Source organism: Mytilus trossulus, chromosome 1, assembly GCF_036588685.1.
Source record: "Mytilus trossulus isolate FHL-02 chromosome 1, PNRI_Mtr1.1.1.hap1, whole genome shotgun sequence".
Classification (NCBI taxonomy): Eukaryota; Metazoa; Mollusca; class Bivalvia; order Mytilida; family Mytilidae; genus Mytilus; species Mytilus trossulus.
In genome coordinates, this window is record NC_086373.1 from 73,172,481 (window position 1) to 73,190,397 (window position 17,917).

Here is a 17,917-nt window from a genome sequence, read left to right on the forward strand (position 1 = left end):
TTGCATCGGAACTAAACACATTTATTAATAAAAACAGTTGTTGGCATGACACGGGTTATGTTTTTCTCATATATGTTATGATGTTATGATACTAAACCCCTTACGGGAAGGATTGTGCCTGATGTTCATATGATGAAATCATAATCTTTCAGTCAGTTTAATTGAAATCTGGAGCTGGCATGTCAGTTAACTGCTAGTAGTCTGTTGTTATTTATGCATTATTGTCATTTTTTTTTATTTTCTTTGGTTACATCTCCTGACATCAGACTCGGACTTCTCTTGAACTGAATTTTAATGTGCGTATTGTTATGCGTTTTCTTTTCTACATTGACTAGAGGTACAGGGGGAGGGTTGAGATCTCACAAACATGTTTAACCCCGCCGCATTTTTGGAAATTAGTATGGCGTTCATTGTCACTGAACTAGTATATATTTGTTTATGGACTAGCTGAAGGACGCCTCCGGATGCGGGAATTTCTCGCTACATTGAAGACCTGTTGGTGACCTTCTGCTGTTGTTTTTTTCTTTGGTCGGGTTGTTGTCTCTTTGACACATTCCCCATTCCCATTCTCAGTTTTATGTAACACATGTATTACAGGCTCCTGACTTGGGACAGGCACATACATAAATAATGTGGCGGGGTTAAACATATTAGCGGGATCCCAGCCCTCCCTCTAACCTGGGCCAGTGGTATAACGGTACAACATAAGAACGAAACATGAATGTTTCATTATAATACGTTATTTTGATTGGTTAATGTCGAGGAGACCGCGGGACCAGCAACGTATCGGAAGTCATATTGTATCTAAGGTCGACGTCACACGGCGACGTCTCCTTATCTTCTCTTAGTAACTAGTAAACGTCAAACTACAAAGCTGTTGTGTATTTTATCAGAGTTATATTATAAGATATCGTCCCCACATTTATGGTGCCGTGACTAATGGAGCTACCAAAGCTGAAATCAAGAAGAACGGGCAATCGTAGTGCCGTTACCAGACTTTTACGAAAATTTGCCGACGCAAAAGAAAGTTCTGAATTCGACAGAGAGGAGCTGTTAGCCACATACGAAAATCTACAACAGAAGAAGAAGTTACTCGACACACTGAATGAACAAATCGAGAACGCATCGGAAACAGAGGATATAGAGAATGTCGAGGAGACCGCGGGACCGGCAACGTATCGGAAGTCATATTGTATCTAAGGTCGACGTCACACGGCGACGTCTCCTTATCTTCTCTTAGTAACTAGTAAACGTCAAACTACAAAGCTGTTGTGTATTTTATCAGAGTTATATTATAAGATATCGTCCCCACAGTTACATCATCTCTGGTCATTATGAAATTAACCTTTATTTCAAAATGAAATATAACATTCATGATGACACAAGCTTACACAATTAAGTGCACAGGTAAATAAGATAAAATGTTGATATAAACCATGCTTGCAAAAAAAAATGCAATTTATTACAGGTCATTATTCTTCTTTTTTTTAATCAGAGTTATCTTTCTTTGCTGACAAGTTGATGTGTTTTGCAAAAATATGAAATCATTTTAATAAAAGAGGGACGAAAGATACCAAGGAGCAGTCTCATAAATCTAAAACAAACTGACAACGTTATGGCTAAAAATGAAAAAGACAAACAGACACACAACAGTACATATGACACAACATAGAAATCTAAAGAATAAACAACACGAACCCCTTCTTACACTAGGGGTGATTTCAAGTGCTTCGGAACGGTAAGCAGAGTCTGCTCCACATGCGACACCCGTCGTGTTGCTTATGTGATAACAAATCCGGTAAATAGTCTAATTTGGTAGGTCACATTCGTGAAAGGGAAGGAGAATGTAGTTACAACGTAAGGAACATATCCGATATCATTTGTGAAACGGTTATTCAATAACGGTCAGCCAACTCGTGATGGCGTCCGTTAAATTTACGAAGGGATAATTTCAACTTCACCATTTGAAACTCTTGGTTTAATAGCTTCAATGTATGCAGCAACCCTCTATCAAGAAAATCATGATATAAAATGCAAGCACGGGAATCGTATCAATTGGGATATACATACCCGGTATGCAGGTGCTGCTTGAATTTTGAAATGAAAAGTTCACAATAGGAAAGCTGAAATCATCTCTTTTGACGTAAAAGTTTTGTTTTCAACCGACCCTCATTGACAATTTCTAGATGTAACTCAAAATATGGAACGACTTAACTGTATAATGTAGTTTCCTTTATCTTCAATTCCATGGGATAGATGCGTATATATTTTTTTTTATGCCAGACGCAATTCAATGGTTTTTTTTTTAATGAGTTTAAATAGTACTCAACTTGAAATTGTGGTATTGGTCTTGTTGTCTTTTCTTTAACCCATCAACAAATTATCTCCTTGGATAATTTATCAGAAGATCTTACTGGTGAGAGTGTGAAGCGCATATTATTGATTAACTTCTAAATCAACTACCCATATAGAGGTCAATACCTTCCATCACCTTGTATATGGACCAAAGCCATGAACTGTAGATGTATAGGGACTTTCAATAAACTTGGTTTATGAAGGTATGCGTAGACATATAAGGAAACAGATATTACAATAACAACCAGAGCTGCTTTATTATTTTTATCCTCCTTTTATTCATCTACTTCAACTATTTTTTTCTCAGATATAATTGAATAATAATGACCCTTGAAATGTATAACAGGGAAATATTTGTAGCTATATTTACAATTGGTTAATATAACACAGAGGGAAAAACAGTCTGCTAAGGCGGTTTCTATTATATTGCCAGTGATATATAACCTCCTTCAGACTACCAAGTCTTGTCTAAGTCACCGCGCTCGCTAATATATGCCACAGAACAAAATCAAACATTGTCCACTGAATTTGCGATCTAGTTCCTACATTTTATTAGACGTATAAGTATATAAACTATCTTGTTTTTAACGGTTTTTTTGTGTGATAAAAGTTGCAAAACTCCCCCTTTAGCATGATTGTTTATCTCAAGAAGACATTACAGGAGCTAGTTATTCAGTGGTTGCCATTTGTTGCTGTATAACACCATTTGTTTCAATTTTTGTTTTGTACATTCTTCATGTCGTTGAGTTTCTTGTTCGAAATGTACCTAATTTTGTCAAGCTGGGCCTTCTATAGCATACACTACCAATAAATTATTTACTCTTTTATTAGTACGGCGGCTTTGTGAAAAAATTTGCACATCCTGCTAAAAGCATGAAATTTGTCATAGACCTTCCTCAACTATTACTCTTTTATTTCAGATAGGGAGGCATTTGTGAAAAATTGTCGCACTTCCGGTAAAATTCAAAATGGCGGAATTCATACTTTAATCAGCCGAATATGGAAGACTAGTATGTGAACATGTGTTATAATCATGCTACAATCATAATATTTGGTACAAACCTTTGTTTTTAACTACTTTTGGATACAGAATATGAATTACATCGATGTCTTGAAAAACCCTACTTCCGGTAAAATTTAATATTGCAGTTATTGTACTAAAATAAGCTTATTTTCAAGGGAGGGTAATTGAAATATGTTTAAGACCTGTTGTTGACCTTCTGCTGTTGTTTTTTCTATGGTCGGGTTGTTGTCTCTTTGATACATTTCCCATTTCCATTCTCAATTTTATTAAACATATTGCTACTATCATAACATTGTGCAGGAACCTTTCTTTGGTGCTTCTCATGGATACAATGTATAAGACATATTTCTTTAAAACCCTTACTTCCGGTAATATCTAAAATGGCGGACATAGAAATATCAATTAATTATATTTATATATTCAACTTTTTTCAAAATATAAAGAAAATGTTGTTTATTGCGCTGGTCATTTCAATTTTGGCTTTAAGTTATCCTCAAAACTACTTATTCTATTCTGTTGTAAATGTTTAAATACAAAGTAAACACTTCCGGAATAGCCTCAATTAGCTTTCCCTTTTGCGAAAATAGTTTTATGTTATTGCTTCGTTTATAACCATGTTAACCCAATCTGTTGAGTTTGTGAGATCTAACAATAAAACCTCGGTGATCTAGGTTGATTAATCATCATTCTTTATGTGAAAGTCACATCTTCAAATGCCATCAATATCTCACACGCAGTCCTTTTTCTTTTCAAGTGAAGAGAGAACTGTATCACGACCGGTAAAGGCATGGATCACAATAAATGTGTGTGATCACTCAATTAGTGCAATTGAAAGGTCATTGATGGATATTAATTCAAAGTTTTTTGCCCTCCCAAACACAATCTATAGTTCGTCTATCCTTATGTCACAGAGAAACAAAACAGTAATGACAGCTTCATCAGTTACGACTGTTCGAATAATGACTCGTTTAAGTTTGTGGTGCACTGCATCAGATACATGCAACATGATTATAGTGTCTGCCTCTTAATGTGAACATGGTGCTTAACTTGAAATACATAACGTAGTGGATAAGATATAATTAATATCATGAGCATTTCTTTTTTCTACTGTCATACGCATCCAATAATTCACCCACTCGTGTTGCAGTTTCAAGGTATTTTGTTGAGGTAAGGACATAATACACAAGCAGCATACTCTTTAGGCCGCCAATACATGTTTATTCACAATCGGAGAGCTGATTTTCTACATTTACAAAGACTGTTATTGCTTCTTACGTCCATAATGTACAAGCTCCTGATAATATGAAGAGTCCTCACTAAAATTTGTACAAAAGGGTTACGATGGATCATATTTGTTCCCTCGCCATTCATAAGCGTCTGGACTAGTTGCATAGGAACCAATTCCAAGCTTGTTACTCATTCATACCCGTCATGGTATATTGCACGATTTACATGCTGAAAAAGACTAGACTGAGACGTGGGAATAGCCTCAAAAAGTCTGTCCTCTTCCAAAAACGCATGTTTTCCTGCTTTGTACTCATTCTAAATGCTAAAGTCACATCTTCAAACGCGATCCGTGTCACCAATGCAGTTCCTTTTTCTGCAAACGTTTAATCTCTCAATGCCCAGTGCATTTGAAAGGTCATGTATTGATATATATCTTAATTTTTTTCCCACTTCCAAATGCAAACCAAAGTTCGTCTGCCCCTATGTCACGGAGTAGCGAAACAGCAATGACATTAGTATCGGCTGTTCGAGTTATGACTCAGTTAAATCTGTGTTTCACTGAATCAGACACATCCATCTTGATTATAATGTAAGACTCTTCATGTAAACATGGTGCTAAACTTGAAACATCACCAAGTGGTGGATAACACTGAACATCCTGCGCATTGGTTGCTTCATCTACCTTTTCCTTAAAATTTTATTGATCAAGCTGCTGTGAATGAAAACTAAAAAGTTCTCTTATTGTCGTGATCTCTCAAAAACTTTGCTAATTTTGAGGAATTTGTTTTGTCCCTGGACTCGTCTGTGTATTCCCTTCCCCCAAAATGTCTCTCTTGCTTCTTGTAGCAGCCTTTCAACTTCCAGTACTGTCTATGTACGCATCCGAGACTACATCCACTATTGTTACAGTTTCAATGTGTTTGCTAACGAGTATGCTTATTAGGTAGTATGGTCTTACCTTAATAAAATACCTTGAAACTGTAACAAGAGTGGATGAAATATTTGATGAGTACGGTAGTTGTAGCAACAAATGCTCAGGATGTTCAGTGTTATACACCACGTGATGTATTTCAAGTTTAACACCATGTTCACATTAAAAGGCTGACACTAGAATCATGGTGCATGTGTCTGATGCAGTGAAACACAAACTTAAAGGAGTCATGATTCGAACCGTCGTTACTGATGATGCTGTCATTACAGTTACTCTATTCCGTGACTTTGAATTTATATTTATCAATGGCCTTTAAAATTAACTAGGCAATGAGAGATCACACACTTATTGTGATCAATGCCTTTACCGAGTGTGATTCGGTTCTCTCTTTGCTTGAAAAGAAAAAAGACTGCGTGGGAGACATTAATTGCATTGGAAAATTTGACTTCAACATAAAAATGATGTTTGATCAGCCGAAATCACCTGAGTTTTACTGTAAGATCGCACAAACTTATCAACTGGGGCTAATATGGTTAACGAAGCAAGAAAATAAATATTTGCACAAAAGTGAAAGCTAATTGAGGCTATATTCTCAACTTGGTCTAGTCTTTTCCAGCATGCAAAACGTGCAATATACTAGCTAGGACAGGTGTTTAGGGGGACGAACATTGGATTGGCTATTATGCTGCCAGTCCAGGCGCTAAGGAATGGCGAAGAAACAAAAAGGATCCCTTTTAAAAAAAACTCTTTACTAGGCCTCATCATTTCGTCAGAAGCTGCACATTGTGGATGTAAGAAAGGAAGTTGCGGTCGTTGTTAATGTGGAAATCGGGTCTCCGGTGCACATGCACTGCTTTGTGTGCATGTGGTGGTGACTGTGAATAAACATGTATTTCAACATTTAAGACAGAATAGAATTAGTGGTTTTGAGGATAATTTAAAGCCAAAAGTTTAATGACCAGCACAAAAAACAACATTTTCTTTACATTTTGAAGAAAAAAATGAATATTTAAATAATTAGTTGATATTTCTATGTCCACCATTTTTTATATTACCGGAAGTAGGGCTTTAAAGACATATTTCTTATACGTTGTATCCATTGGAAGCACCATAGAAATGTTCCTGCACAATGTAATGATAGAAGCAATACGTTAAAACACATTCCAATTATTCTCCCTAAAAAAAAGGCATATTTTAGTACAATGTCGGCCATGCTGAAATTTATCGGAAGAAGGATGTTAGAACATCTTATCTATATAACATATTCAAAAGTAGTACAAAACAAAGATTTGTGCCAAATATTATGATTGTAGCATGATAATAACACCTGTTCAAATACTAGCCTTCGATATTAGGCTGATTTAAGAATGAAGTCCGCTATTTTTGATTTTACCGGAAGTGAGACATTTTTTCAAATGCCTCCCTATCTGAAATAATAGAGTAGTAGTTGAGAAAGGTCTATGCCAAATTTCATGCTTGTAGCAGGATGTGCACAATTCGTCTGAAATATGCTTGTAGCCGCCGGACTATTTGGTACATTTCTACCCTCGTGCATAGCAGTACTGTTAGAAAAGACTGAAATTATCCATAATCTAGCTATATCTTTAATTATAATACGAGTTACAATAACGTGTCATTTTTAAAATGCAATGTAAACAGTGAACTGGGTCATATTGAAGTATGTGCATGGGTAAAGTAAGTGTCGAACATCGTCTATGTTTCAAAATTATTTGGTCGCCATTTTTTATATGTAACTTCGAAATTTTATCAAAACAAATAGCGTGTATCTACTGTAACAGAGAGGAACAATGTTTAATTCTATGTTGTTTTAAGGTAAGACAATTATTTGATTTTCATCGTACAAATCTTCAAAAATATATATTCCCATGTCACCCAAGCTATCATTGTAAACTGCATGGTTCGTGCATATAAATCTTTATTTTTAGGGTGAAATACTGTTTCTAATAGATAAATTAAAGAACATGCGAATACAAAAAGACACACTTAGATAAAGATTTGAAATATAACTTATTAGTTTATAACTAAATGAATACCGGCATGTCGTGTCGTTGTAACCCTCCACCAGTGGCCGCCATTTTGAAAATATTGCTAAAGACTGCCAAACTATGAACTTGATGATAACTAGTGATTCAATAATATACTCTTTTGTTTTCCATGCTGTATGGTTTTGTTTATATAACGCAACTATAAATAATTGTTATATAGGTGGGAGGTTCAGCTAATTATAAATCTAGGTATCACCCACCATGTTCTGCAAAAATATGACCGTTTTTCATCATTCGTTCTGATGGTTCATAACGCTTGATTTTATCAGTTTTTATGGAAATCACTTTTTTTTCATTTACCTACTAGGAGTTCGGTATTTTTACTATACTTTTTTGCTCATTTTGAAGGCCACACTTTAGTTGCTTATACCCACGTCGTTCTGTTTCTTGTAGTTGTTGAATCATACCACATTTCCTTTTATTTTCTATATACAAGACTCAGGAACATAAAACACATCAATATCCGTATGTTGAGCAAGATGATACGCGGAAGGAATAAACCGTTATTGTTCTATCAGTGGCAATAGAGGGCCATAGGACAAACTGACGAAGACATGACAAACTGACGAAGATATGATAAACTGACGAAGACATGTCAAACTGACGAAGACATTATAAACTGACGAAGACATGATAAACTGACAAAGACATGACAAACTGACGAAGACTTGATAAACTGACGAAGACATGACAAACTGACGAAGACTTGATAAACTGACGAAGATATGATAAACTGACGAAGATATGACGAACTGACGAAGACATGATAAACTGACGAAGACACGACAAACTGACGAAGACATGCTAAACTGACGAAGACATGATAAACTGACGAAGACATGCTTAACTGACGAAGACATGCTTATAGTGGAAGATATTAGCAAGCAAAATCGAGGGAATTGTGCAAATGATGATACAAGCATGAAATTTGGTATAAAGGTCGACCAAATGATACTAAAAGAAAATCCGGTGCTGGCCATAAAAAAAATAATTTTTTCAAGATGGCCACGGCCTTTTTCAAAATGGCTGTAGTTTAAATTTCGAAAATACCTATATTTCTTGAAAACTGTCTTTCTTTGTCATTCTTTTGGTGAAAAACCAATGAGGTTCGGTGTTTTCCTTCCTTACATGAGAGATATATTATATACATGAATATTTGACTTGTTTTGGGTTTGCGCATGCTCAAAAAATAGTTACAAAATTCAAAAACATTTACTATTTCGTTAATGTATTTGCCTATACAAACTAATGATATTTTTGCCACGTATAATAATGATTGTTATTTACTAATACGTCGTCAGATCTCCTCACTTATTCCCTATTGGGGCTGGTTTTGCTGAATATAAAATCGTATGCTATAAGACGTGGCACGGTATTTAGTTATCCCACATTCATGAATTTGGTTTCAATGTTTTATTTGTAATATTGATCGGATATTGTCAACTGTTTTATCGTTTAAAGTTGTAACTATTTTATTTTCTATTCTATTATAATAGTATTGTAACTTAAATTGTTATTAAATGCATCGGATATCAATATTACGAACCTAATCTTGAACTTTATAATTTTCTTGAAAATGATAATACACAGGACACGACTGAAAGAAATGCTTCTTGCAAAGATACCAGATCTTCAAGCATATACGAAAGGCAGGGAGGTGTTATTGGTTTTTGAAAAAGATGTTGGTCCGGCAATAGCATTAGCATGTAATTACGACGACACCATACATATTGAAAAAATTGTTAAATTATTAGGGCACAAATTAAGGGACATAAAACAAAATTTTCTGGTTCATTTTCTGCCGATGATACCCAATCAAGCGTTCCAACATCACTGCTAGAACTAGTGTGCATGATTGAACATGGCCCTGATATTCAATCTCAATTAGAGAACAGTGTATGCAAGTCTGATCTAGCAATTGCTCAGTTGCTTATGTACAATTATCATGCAAAAGCACCAAAAATTTCAGAACAACAACGGCATGCAGTAGATCGTGAACCTCCTTTTTGTATCTATATTGGACTTTTAATTTTTGCAAGGACTAGGAAGCGTTACTTGATCGATATTTTATTTCAATATGGGTTATGTATTTCATATCACCGGGTATTAGAAATATCAACACAATTGGGAGATGCTGTAGTTGAACGATTTTTGTCCGAAGGTTTAGTATGTCCTCCTGTTTTGAAAAAAGGGCTTTTCACTACTGCTGCTGTTGACAATATTGATCACAACCCTAGTTCGACAACTGCAAAAACGTCATTCCATGGGACAGGGATTTCTATTTTTCAGCACCCGTCAGATGACATAAGTGGGATTGAACGTGGAGACTTAATACTTGGCAATAGATCAAATTCAAGACAAGTATCTTCACTTCCAGATACATACGCAAATGTTAGACCTGCCTACTTAAAGACTAAACCTAAACCTCCAAATAGCCCCGATACCATACTCAAGTTAACAGATCATATTTATCTTAAACAAAGCCTCCAGTGTGAATTTGAATGGCTAAACGAGGTTCATCTAACAGATGAGGATTTGGGTTTCGAACACATATCTTGGTCGTCATATCATTCCTCCAAAAGACGAGGCCCTTCTGTACAAGTTAGTTTAACATCTTTGATGCCACTGTTTGAAGAACAAGCCCACTCAGTTGCAATGATAAAGCATTCGATGGATAAAGTGAAGGAAGTGGTTGCCTTTCTAAATCCAGGACAAAGACCAATTATAACTGCAGATCAACCACTTTTTGTTTTGGCAAAGCAAATTCAGTGGGAATGGCCAAATTTGTATGGAGAAGATAAGTTTGTCGTCATGTTTGGTGGATTGCATATTGAAATGGCTTGTTTTAAAATTCTTGGTGACATTTTGCGTGATAGCGGATGGACTAGTGCCCTCACAGAAGCCGATATTGCAACATCTGGCACGGCAGATTCCTTTCTTGTATGTTCAAATGTACCCAGGACTAGACACGCACATCAAATAACTGCCTGTGTTTTGTTTGAATTGCTAATGTCGTCTTATGAAAGCATAAACGCAGACAATATAGCTGATGACTCTGTGACGTTCGATAATTTGATGGATTGGTGCACAGAAAGAGAGTCAACTAGACCCCAGTTTAATTTCTGGCGTTCCATTATGAATTTAGAACTTCTTGTGTTATCTGTAGTACGATCATTTCGTGAGTCAGATTTTTTACTTTACAAACAGTACTTATCAAGCATGATACCGTATTTTTTTGGACTAGATCGTGTAAATTATGCTCGATGGTTACCGATCCATCTCCGCTGGTAATATATGTAGACTGGAAGATATTGGATCGAAACAATACGAAGATCTATTACAAAAAATTCAAAACGAAGGAGAATCTGCATTTTATGAACCGATAAAAAAGAACAATTTCCCGTTATTCAGCCGTAAAACAAAACCTGAAACGTCTTCATCAAAAACAAAACTTAAGACCCTTAAAAGTGATTGCGATCTCTTTTCTCGACTTTTCATTTCGTGTCAAAGTAGACAGTGTGACTTAGAAGATTTCTTTAGTCATGAAAACCAAACTGCTCCACCGTCTTTGTCTCAGGATGGCACTTTTAACAGTGGAAATAAATCGCAGCTAATGGACGTACTTGAATCCTTCTGCGATTTGCCTTCAACTGATCCACACTCAGACGCATTCATTGTTGATGGGGCAGCAATGGTTAATTCCAGACCACCACGTGGGGCAAAAACATTTGATGACTATGCATATGAAATCATAATGCCTTACATAAAATCATGCACAGATGATTATTCAAGAGTAGACATTGTTTTTGACGTTTACTTAAAGAATAGTTTGAAGGCTGGAACGAGAAGAAAGCGAGGTACTGGTGCAAGACGGAAAGTGGTAGGTTCAGGTCGAACGCCAAGGGTTTGGAGTAGTTTTCTCCGTGAGGATGACAACAAAACTGAATTGTTCCATTTTCTGGCCAACAAAATCGCTCGTTTAGAGACTGATAGAAAAATTGTTTATGTGAAGCAAGGTGAAAATGTTCTTTGTAATAGCAATACAAATATCTCCCAGATATCTCCTTGTAACCACGAAGAGGCCGATACGCGACTGTTTGTCCATGTTAAGCATGCTGCTGCAAATGGTTGTAAAAAAGTGATAATAAGTAGTACTGACACGGATGTAGTAGTGTTAGGAATTGCAGCATTTGAAAGATTAGGTGTTGAAAAATTGTGGATCGGTTTTGGAAGAAGTAAAGACTTTCGATGGCTTCCAGTGCATGAATTATCGAATTCGTTAGGTCCTCGCGTAGCTGCTCTTCATTTCTTTCATGCATTTAGTGGGTGTGACACTGTGTCAGCATTTCGTGGGAAAGGGAAGAAATCAGCTTGGCAGACATGGGAAGTATTTCCGGATGTAACAGACGTTTTCGCCCGCTTGAGTATGAGACCAAACTCTATTGAAGACACAGACATGGACCTCATAGAGGCATTTGTTTGCATTATGTATGACCGATCAACAGCAACATTGGCAGTGAATGAGGCGCGATTTGAATTGTTTGCGAGGAAGCAGCGGCCTTATGATGCCATTCCGCCTACCAGAGGTGCTCTTCTGGAACACACAAAAAGAGCAGCATTCCAAGGCAGACATGTTTGGGCCCGAACGGACGTATGCATTCAACAGGTACCAAGTCCTGAACACTGGGGTTGGACGAAAGAAAACGACATCGACAATTGGAAACCAAAATGGACTTCGTTACCTGCAGTTTCATCGTCGTGTCAGGAACTTGTGAAATGCGGGTGCAAGAAACCCAGCTGTGTTGGTAATTGTAAATGTTACCGTTCTGGCCTTCCTTGTACGGGTTTGTGTACATGCAATTGTCAGTTTGATAATTTTTAGATACACACAATGTTTTTATTAAGCAAACTATGAAAGAAAACTGAAAACAATCAGTAACATCCCTTGTGATGTTGCTTGAAAGTAAAAAAATTGGCATTTTTTACTTTTTTGCCTGCATTTTTAAACCGGAAGTCACCTTTTGTATCATTTAGTTATTGTCTAGTCGACATTTATGATCTGTTATTTACTTCTTATCAAAACTTTCATTAGATTTTAGGTATAACACACCTTACAAAGGATAAACGCAGTATTGTCAATTTATAATGACGCCATTTTCAAAATGAGTGGTGGCCATCTTGAAAAAAAAATTTTTTTTATGGCCAGCAGCAGATTTTTTTTAGTATCATTTAGTCGTCATTTATACCAAATTTCATGCTTGTATCACGATTTACACAATTATGTCCATAATATCTCCCACTATTAACTGACTTAGACATGTCAAACTGACGAAGATAGAACAAACTGACAAAGACATGATAAACTGACGAAAACATGACAAACTGACGAAGACATGTCAAACTGACGAAGACATGATAAACTGACGAAGACATGCTAAACTGACGAAGATATGACAAACTGACGAAGACATGCTAAACTGACGAAGACATGATAAACTGACGAAGACATGTCAAACTGACGATGATATGATAAACTGACGAAGACATGGCAAACTGACGAAGACATGGCAAACTGACGAAGACATGATAAACTGACGAAGACATGATAAACTGACGAAAACATGCTAAACTGACGAAGACATGCTAAACTGACGAAGATAAGACAAACTGACGAAGATATGACAAACTGACGAAGACATGATAAACTGATGAAGACATGACAAACTGACGAAGACATGTCAAACTGACGAAGATAAGACAAACCGACGAAGAGATGACAAACTGACAAAGACATGTCAAACTGACGAAGAAAGAACAAACTGACGAAGAGATGATAGACTGACGAAGACATGACAAACTGACGAAGACATGCTAAACTGACGAAGACATGTCAAACTGACGAAGATAAGACAAACTGCTGAAGACATGACAACCTGACGAAGACATGTCAAACTGACGAAGACATGACAAACTGACGAAGACATGATAAACTGACGAAGACATGACAAACTGACGAAGATAAGACAAACTGACGAAGACATGATAAACTGACGAAGACATTCTAAACTGACTAAGACATGTCAAACTGACGAAGATAGAACAAACTGACGAAGACATGATAAACTGACAAAGAAATGATAAACTGACGAAGACATGACAAACTGACGAAAACATGTCAAACTGACGAAGATATGATAAACTGACGAAGACATGGTAAACTGACGAAGACATGACAAACTGACGAAGACATGCTTAACTGACAAAGACATGACAAACTGACGAAGACATGATAAACTGACGAAGACATGCTAAACTGACGAAGACATAATAAACTGACGAAGACATGCAAAACTGACGGAGACATGTCAAACTGACGAAGATAAGACAAACTGACGAAGACATGACAAACTGACGAAAACATGCTAAACTGACGAAGACATGTCAAACTGACAAAGATAAGACAAACTGACGAAGACATGATAAACTGACTAAGACATGTCAAACTGACGAAGATAGAACAAACTGACGAAGACATGATAAACTGACGAAGACATGACAAACTGGCGAAGACATGTCATACTGACGAAGATATGATAAACTGACGAAGACATGTCAAACTGACGAAGACATTATAAACTGACGAAGACATGATAAACTGACAAAGACATCACAAACTGACGAAGACTTGACAAACTGACGAAGACATGACAAACTGACGAAGATATAACAAATTGACAAAGACATGATAAACTGACGAAGACATGACAAACTGACGAAGACATATCAAACTGACGAAGACATGATAAACTGACGAAGATATGACAAACTGACGAATACATGCTAAACTGACGAAGACATGACAAACTGACGAAGACATGTCAAACTGACGAAGAAATGACAAACTGACGAAGACATGTCAAACTGACGAAGATATAACAATATGACGAAGACATGACTAACTGACGAAGACATGACAAACTGACGAAGACATGCTTAACTGACGAAGAAATGACAAACTGACGAAAACATGTCAAACTGACGAAGATAGAACAAACTGATGAAGACATGATAAACTGACGAAGACATGACAAACTGACAAAGACATGATAAACTGACGAAGACATGATAAACTGACGAAGACATGTCAAACTGACGAAGATAAAACAAACTGACGAAGACATGCTAAACTGACGAAGACATGACAAACTGACGAAGACATGATTAACTGACGAAGACATGTCAAACTGACGAAGATATGATTAACTGACGAAGACATGCTAAACTGACGAAGACATGACATACTGACGAAGACAGGATAAACTGAGGAAGACATGACAAACTGACGAAGACATGACAAACTGACGAAGACATGTCAAACTGACGAAGATATGATAAACTGTCGAAGATATGACGAACTGACGAAGACACGACAAACTGACGAAGACATGCTATACTGACGAAGACATGATAAACTGACGAAGACATGCTTAACTGACGAAGACATGCTTAACTGACTAAGACATGTCAAACTGACGAAGATAGAACAAACTGACAAAGACATGATAAACTGACGAAGACATGACAAACTGACGAAGACATGTCAAACTGACGAAGATATGATAAACTGACGAAGACATGCTAAACTGACGAAGATATGACAAACTGACGAAGATATGCTAAACTGACGAAGACATGATCAACTGACGAAGACATGTCAAACTGACGATGATATTATAAACTGACGAAGACATGCTAAACTGACGAAGACAAGGCAAACTGACGAAGACAGGCTAAACTGACGAAGACATGCTAAACTGACGAAAACATGCTAAACTGACGAAGACATGCTAAACTGACGAAGATAAGACAAATTGACGAAGATATGACAAACTGACGAAGACATGATCAACTGATGAAGACATGCTAAACTGACGAAGACATATCAAACTGACGAAGACATGATAAACTGACGAAGATATGACAAACTGACGAATACATGCTAAACTGACGAAGACATGACAAACTGACGAAGACATGTCAAACTGACGAAGAAATGACAAACTGACGAAGACATGTCAAACTGACGAAGATATAACAATATGACGAAGACATGACTAACTGACGAAGACATGACAAACTGACGAAGACATGCTTAACTGACGAAGAAATGACAAACTGACGAAAACATGTCAAACTGACGAAGATAGAACAAACTGATGAAGACATGATAAACTGACGAAGACATGACAAACTGACAAAGACATGATAAACTGACGAAGACATGATAAACTGACGAAGACATGTCAAACTGACGAAGATAAAACAAACTGACGAAGACATGCTAAACTGACGAAGACATGACAAACTGACGAAGACATGATTAACTGACGAAGACATGTCAAACTGACGAAGATATGATAAACTGACGAAGACATGCTAAACTGACGAAGACATGACATACTGACGAAGACAGGATAAACTGAGGAAGACATGACAAACTGACGAAGACATGACAAACTGACGAAGACATGTCAAACTGACGAAGATATGATAAACTGTCGAAGATATGACGAACTGACGAAGACACGACAAACTGACGAAGACATGCTATACTGACGAAGACATGATAAACTGACGAAGACATGCTTAACTGACGAAGACATGCTTAACTGACTAAGACATGTCAAACTGACGAAGATAGAACAAACTGACAAAGACATGATAAACTGACGAAGACATGACAAACTGACGAAGACATGTCAAACTGACGAAGATATGATAAACTGACGAAGACATGCTAAACTGACGAAGATATGACAAACTGACGAAGATATGCTAAACTGACGAAGACATGATCAACTGACGAAGACATGTCAAACTGACGATGATATTATAAACTGACGAAGACATGCTAAACTGACGAAGACAAGGCAAACTGACGAAGACAGGCTAAACTGACGAAGACATGCTAAACTGACGAAAACATGCTAAACTGACGAAGACATGCTAAACTGACGAAGATAAGACAAATTGACGAAGATATGACAAACTGACGAAGACATGATCAACTGATGAAGACATGCTAAACTGACGAAGACATGCTAAACTGACGAAGATAAGACAAATTGACGAAGATATGACAAACTGACAAAGATATGTCAAACTGACGAAGATAGAACAAACTGACGAAGACATGATAAACTGACGAAGACATGATAAACTGACGAAGACATGACAAACTGACGAAGACATGCTAAACTGACGAAGACATGTCAAACTGACGAAGATAAGACAAACTGACGAAGATATGACAACCTGACGAAGACATGTCAAACTGACGAAGACATGACAAACTGACGAAGACATGATAAACTGACGAAGACATGACAAACTGACGAAGACATGCTAAACTGACGAAGACATGTCAAACTGACGAAGATAAGACAAACTGACGAAGATATGACAAACTGACGAAGACATGATAAACTGACGAAGACATGACAAACTGGCGAAGACATGTCAAACTGACGAAGATAAGACAAACTGACGAAGACATGATAAACTGACGAAGACATGCTAAACTGACTAAGACATGTCAAACTGACGAAGATAGAACAAACTGACGAAGACATGATAAACTGACGAAGACATGACAAACTGACGAAGATACAGATTTTTTTTTTTTTTTTTTTATTAAAATATTCAATTTTCTATATTTATAATACATATCTATCACTTCTGTGCATGTCTCACTAAGTTTCCAGTGATTTAAACGACCCAGTTCTTTAGTATGGATAGTAAAATTGGGTATTTTCTCTGGGTCGTTTAAATCACTGGAAACTAAGTGAGACATGCATAGAAGTGATAGATATGTATTATAAATATAGAAAATTGAATATTTTAATAAAAAAAAAAAAAAAAAAAATCTGTATCATAGACCCAATCGCCTGTGATTTTGACTGCTCAAATAGAACGAGAGCAGTATAAACCCGAATTTCACGTAGATCAAGTTTCAGAACTTATACAGCTAATATCTTTATTCTGATGAAAAATATAAAAAATCATTCAATAACAGTTATCATACGGTATACAAGAGTGACGAAAGATGCCAAAGGGACAGTCAAACTCATAAATCTTAAACAAACTGACAACGCCATGGTTTAAAAATGAAAAAAGATAAACAGACAAACAATAGTACACATGACACAACATAGAAACCAAAAGAATAGACAACACGAACCCCACCAAAAACTAGGGGTGACCTCAGGTGCTCTGATAGGGTTAGCAGATCCTGCTCCACATGTGGCACCCGTC

The 17,917-nt window shown here is 36.7% G+C and overlaps 1 protein-coding gene across 2 annotated transcripts in view; it reads right to left on the reverse strand.

Annotated features, from left to right (window-relative positions):
* The window catches only part of LOC134684397 (uncharacterized), a 425,720-nt gene that overhangs the window by 316,411 nt on the left and 91,392 nt on the right, over positions 1-17,917 (reverse strand). The window lies entirely within an intron of this gene.